This window comes from Hippocampus bargibanti, linkage group LG09 (genome assembly GCF_051943395.1).
Source record: "Hippocampus bargibanti isolate YZ-2025 linkage group LG09, ASM5194339v1, whole genome shotgun sequence".
NCBI lineage: Eukaryota > Metazoa > Chordata > Actinopteri > Syngnathiformes > Syngnathidae > Hippocampus > Hippocampus bargibanti.
Window position 1 is genome coordinate 2061535 of NC_142742.1, and position 6709 is coordinate 2068243.

Sequence of the window (6709 nt, forward strand, 5' to 3'; positions counted from 1 at the left end):
GAATTCATGGACAAAATATAATTCACATTAGTCTGTGATTCAGATATTTTTAGGCCAGCAGAGAAGGCCTTGCAGGCCCTGATGGCCCAAGTGTTTTGCGTGCGTTTTTTAATGTTTTTTTTTTGTGGGGTACTCCAATGAGAGTTAGGTTAATTGGGGCGGCCAAAGAGGTGGGAGTGTCTCACCTCCTTTTTATGTCGGCCATATTTATCGGGCAAAGCTGTAATTAGCCTAACGAAGCAAAACGGGGAGAGCACACAACCAAGTTGAAGCGCAATCAGGGCAAAACGTGTATTTTTCATCACTCACAGACGCCTCTCAGAAGGCTTCCTTCCATTCATGTCTAATTGAACGTCTCCATTTTGGTGTGCCAATCAGCCGCCTTGTTGGAACGTCGCCATTCGGCGTCTCAAAAGAGCTCTCGGAAATGGCGTCGCTCTTTCAAGATTAAAAAGAAAGAAAGAAAGAAAGAACATAAAGAAAAGTTACATCAAAATTCCAAGTTGAACAATAAAAAATCCAAATTGAATATCAATTGATTTTATGTTTTCAGCGCCCGATTGGTCCGATCGATCTATAATAATAATAATAATAATAAGTCTTTAGGAAGGCTACGCACACTGACCAATACTTACTTTTTGACTCTAACCACCCTTTACAACATAAACTAGGAGTTATCAGAACCCTCCAGCATAGGGCTAAACTAATACCAACTAGCACTGAAGGTAGAGAAAAGGAGTCAAAACATATCAGGAGAGCACTCACTAACTGTGGGTACCCTCAGTGGTCATTCAACAAATGTCAGAAAGAAAGAATAGCGAACGAAACCAATAATTCTCAAGATTCTAAAAGGAGAGGAGTAGCAGTACCGTACATTGCAGGAGTTTCTGAAAAATTACAAAGAGTCCTTTGGCAACATAAAATTCCTACTTATTTCAAACCGATAAACACGTTAAGGCAAAAATTAGTGCATCCAAAAGATAGGCTACCAAATGAAAAACAAAGTAATGTAGTTTATTCCATACATTGTAAGAATGAAAATTGTAAAGAGCAGTACATTGGGGAGACTCAACAAATTCTCAAAAAAAGACTTTATCAACATCGCAGGGATAATACTAGTGGGCCTCAATCGGCAGTACATTTGCACCTAAAAGCTACTAACCACTCATTTGACGACAATGAGGTTAAAATCTTAGCGAAAGAACATAGATGGTTTGAAAGGGGGGTAAAAGAGGCGATTCTTATAAAACAACAAAATCCTTCATTAAACCGGTCTGGTGGTGTGAGGTTCAATTTGGATCGTTCATACAATAGCCTGCTCAGGCAAAACAGGTTAGGCAACTTTCGCAATGCTGATGAGGGTCGTTATGCTGATGAGGTGATACCGGGGGGAGTGGGGGTAATAGGCCAATCGTTAGTCAGGAATGTAGGAACAATCAGTGGGGCCACAGGGGGGGGTCCCGCGCCCCCCCCAACCTGAGAGTAGGGACCTATCATAGCTGTGTCCGGCGCCACTAGGTCTGGACATTAGGGATATATAAATGGGGCCGATACGACCAGTCAGACTTTAGTTCGCTGACGAAGTCTCTTGGATAGGAGGCGAAACGTCCGAAACCTTCACTTTTGTACAGATGACGGCTGAAGAAACCTTCTCATCGATGGACCACTCCTGTACGACTGAGAGCTTACACAGACGAATAATAATAATAATAATACATTTAATTTCTAAGCGCCTTTCTATTTATTTATTTATTGATTGATTTGTGTGTGCGTATTTATTCATGTATGTATTTATTTGCCAATTTGTCTATTTATTGACCAATAAAGGTTACTCTAATATCTATCTATCTATCTGTCGATATCTCTATATCGATATATACATATCTATATCTACATATATCTATATCTACATATATCTATATCTATATATATATATATATATATATATATATATATATATATATATATATATATATATATATATCCACATATATATATATACCACATATGTATATATACACACATACATATCTATATCTATATACTGCATGCAGACAACATCCAAAATTAAAAATCAAAAAATCAAAATAAAATAAATATTTGTGTAAAAAGGATTACAAAATAAATACGAAAAAACTACTAAATACGAATATGTGAAAAAAGAATGGATATAAAAATATGACAAGTAATATTTGAAAAAAATAGAAAATAAACCATGACAGAATAAAATAAATAGCAATCAGTAGAATGAGAAAATAAAATCACTCAATTTATACATTAAAATCGGAAACAATCAACAAGGAGGAATTAAAACACAAATTTAAATACAAAAATGAAAATATGAAAATGATAAAAGAGTTAAAAAAAACAGCCCTTGACTTACCTGGCAATTTGCCCTCACACACATTTTAGCCAAGTGGTCTGGGAAGTCAGACGGGTTTCGTTTCGCTCAAACATTCTTGACCCCCAAAAAATTCTTTGGATTTGCCGCGCTTGTGACGCAAACATCCGTCTTCAAATTGGATCCAGACCGCTTGGCCTCGCCACATTTGAAAAGGCCACAAGACCTTCTCCAGCGTATTTTAGATGCTATAAAACGTTTTTCTGATGTCAGTTAAGAAACAAAAATAGTAATGTCGGTTGTCCTTTAAGTGAGTGACTGAGTGAATTTGAGTGAATTTGTGAATGGTTGCGTCGGAGGACGGTGAGTGACCCCCCCCCCCCCGCCCCTCTCCATCCTCAACGTTGCACAAACACAGACACACAAGCACACACGTTGATGGTTAACCTCCCAAAGGAAGAGTTCTTAACTTGCTGACTGAGGCGCACTTTGTGTGTGTGTGTGTGTGTGTGTGTGTGTGTGTGTGTGTGTGTGTGTGTGGTTGAGTGTGGTTGGGGGTTAGCATGTTTTCATGTGCTGACTCCACACATGATCTCTATTAAGAGGCAACACGGTGGGAGCACACACACACACACACACACACACACACACACACACACACACACACACACACACACACACACACACAGAATTTTTATGTTCTCACAGACGTACGCACACACACATGCAAACACAAAATGAGGGACAGTCACAGGATAGGTTTTTCTGTGGGTGAGCAGCTTTGAAAAATGCATCTAAAGACCCTCGAGAGACATTTACAATGAAAAATTTGTGGGGACTGAGTAAAAAGTCCTCACTTGTCAAAAATGTCCTCACTACATATGGTATAAAAGCATCGTGGTCCTCACAAAAATAAGCATACAAACTCTCTCACATACACAGCCACACTCAAAAATGTCCTCACTACGTATATATAAGAGCATAGTGGTCCTCACAAAAATAGCCATACAAACTCTCTCTCACACACACGCACACAAACACACACACACACACACACACACACACACACACACACACACACACAAAAATGTCCTCACTAAATATGGTATAAAAGCATAGTGGTCCTCACAAAAATAGCCATCCAAACTCTCACACACACACACACTCAAAAATGTCTTCACTACGTATGGTATAAGAGCATAGCGGTCCTCACAAAAATGGCCATACAAACTTTCTCACACACACACACACACACACACACACACACACACACACACACACACACACACACACACACACACACACACACACACACACACACACACACACACACACACACACACACACACACACACACACACACACACACACACACACACACACACTCAAAAATGTCCTCACTATGTATCGTATAAACGCATAGGGGTCCTCACAAAAATGACCATACAAACTTTCTCACACACACACACACTCAAAAATGTCCTCACTATGTAAGGCATAAACGCATAGGGGTCCTCACAAAAACAGCTATACAAACTCTCTCTCTCTCACACACACACACACACACACACTCAAAAATGTCCTCACTACGTATGGTAGAAAAGCAGAGTGGTCCTCACAAAAATAGCTATACAAACTCTCTCTCACACACACAAATGTCCTCACTAAGTATGGTAGAAAAGCAGAGTGGTCCTCACAAAATTGGCCATACAAACTCTCTCTCTCTCACACACACACACACACACACACACACACACACACACACACACACACACACACACACACACACACACACACACACACAAACACACACACACACACACACACACACACACATATACACACAGAATGAGGCACTGAGCCTGTTTGCCACAGGTAAGAAGTACAAAAATGGCACAATATGACAAAGCTAACAAATGTAAATTGCTAATGACAACTCTACTTGGGCTTTTTCTTTGTTGTGATTAAAAGTGACATAAGACACAACATACACACACACAAATACAAACGTGTACACACAAAGAAACACCACGTGCGTACTACACATACCCTAAACACTACGCAATTACAAAAAAAAAAAAACAACACAAATTTGAATAGGCACTAATGAAAAGCCTCCAAATAACACAAACTGATAGAAATATGAAAATACTCCCCGCGCCATGAAAACACACTTAAGGGAAGCGCACACTCAATTACAAAAACATTCATTTGAATACACGCTAATGAAAACACTTTGGAATAGAAGTACACACACACACACACACACACACACACACACACACACACACACACACACACACACAAATCGACAGCATAGGCAAATGCACATACAGTACACGTAAAAACTTTATTTTTTTTTGCCCAGTAGGATCATCCAAGATTCGAACCCAGAACTTGACAACTGCAAAGCGGACTCTCGAACCACTATGGCCCACACTTCAACAGCCATTTTAACTCATTCACTGCCATTCACAAATGTATTTGAGCATTGAAAATATGATGTATTGTAGAGCGCCATTCCCGAAATTGTTCGGGTTTTGTTTTTTTCATGCTTGGGTGCTGATAAAACGCTGGCCAGACCTCTGGCAATGTGTTTCCCTTCCAAAAGGGGTCAGCATTTCCCTTACTTCCACGATTAGCGCTTTGTTACACCTTCAGCTGTTGTTCAAGCGCTACATAAACCAATATGTATGTATTGCGTTGTATTTTGGACAACTGCCCTCATTTCAAGCTCACATAACTCCAGATCCATATTATTTAGGGATTAACTTTTTTTTTGATGAAAGAAGACAGTGTAAGGTTTCTTACGCTACATTGAATGTTTATGTAGTCCTAAAACTCAATATTCTGTGGGTCCTGGAATTTATTATGACATTATTTTTATGACAAAAACCCTGGCACTGGAGTGGACACATTTTTGAAACATCGTCTGGCAGTGAATGAGTTAAAATCTATGTGAATGTATTCTAAACTCACTATAAGAAAAATAGTTTTTTTTACTCTATTGTAAAAAAAAACATGATTTGAATACAGCAAATATACATAGGAGTAGACAGAGTTACGTTCTAATTCCTTATTCTGGCGGAGGGAGGGCGAACCTCTGACTTCAACAGCTGCTTCATGACCCAAAAAACTGTCAGTCTTTCCCTGGAATAAATTGTGGAATGTACCATTCGTTGCTACACACAAGGGGGAACCGGTGGAAACCCGCGAACCTCGCTTCCTACTTTTGCGTACATCTCCCGTGAACTACTCGCTCTTCTTAACACAAATCGACAATAGAATCACAAACATTTTCGAACTGAGTGACATTAGAACGCTAGTGTTATGTGGTGAAAGAACATTCGACGACTGTCCACCCCTCGACTTTTCGAGCGAACCGATAGTAGAATCAAATCGGTAAAAGGGGAGATTGAAACGGTCCAGCCCGCACTTTTGCTGGAAGAGCAGAGGCGCGAACTAAGAGTCGTCGATCGGCCGTGGTGGCGGTCGGTCTGTCTTTCCCCGTTCTCGAAGTCACAACGAAACAACTTGTTTTTACTCCTTGTTGCTTTCTACTATCTTTGTCACTGCTTTATTTTCTGTATATGGTAGATGTCCATGTTTCAGCTTTAGCTGTTGTTAAAGCGCTATATAAATCAATATGTATTGCAAGGCTATGTGCTAACATAATGCTAACCTAGTGGGAAATAGTGATGGGAATTCCGGCTCTTTTCTGAGAGCCGGTTCTTTTGTCTCGGCTCACTAAAAAGATCCGGCTCTTTTGGCTCCCAAATGGCATTTTGTTTAATTAACTACCAAAAATCATGTAAAACGAATTACTCATGTAAAAACACACTATATCAAATATTTTTATTTATATGGCTTGATTCATATGTGCACCGTGAGCATCCACTAACTTTGACTTTCCCTGTCATTACTCTGGTCTGATCATCAGCTTTCACGAATTTGCTTTTCATATTAATAATGCTATCATACCAACTAGTAAAAAATATAATAATTGAATAATAAAAACAGCATAATGTGATAACATTTGTCCACCTGTCTACCCTAAACCACCTCCTCCCCCCTTCTCACTGCTGTGTATGCCTGTATGTGTCCCCTCCTTCGTCTACCACGGATATCTACCAATCGCGTGCGGCTTTAACCAAAGACCGGAGGCGGGGAATAGAGGACAAAAAAAGTCGGCTCCCATTTCCGGCTCCTTGTTAGGAACCGGCTCTCTTTGTTCACTTAAGAGATCCGGCTCTAAAAACCGTCTCGTTCGCAAGCGACACATCACTGCTACATGCTATCATAATGCTAACCTGGTGGGAAACACTCCCTAAAGTCACTGTTTTTTTCTTTTTAGTAAACACCTAAAAT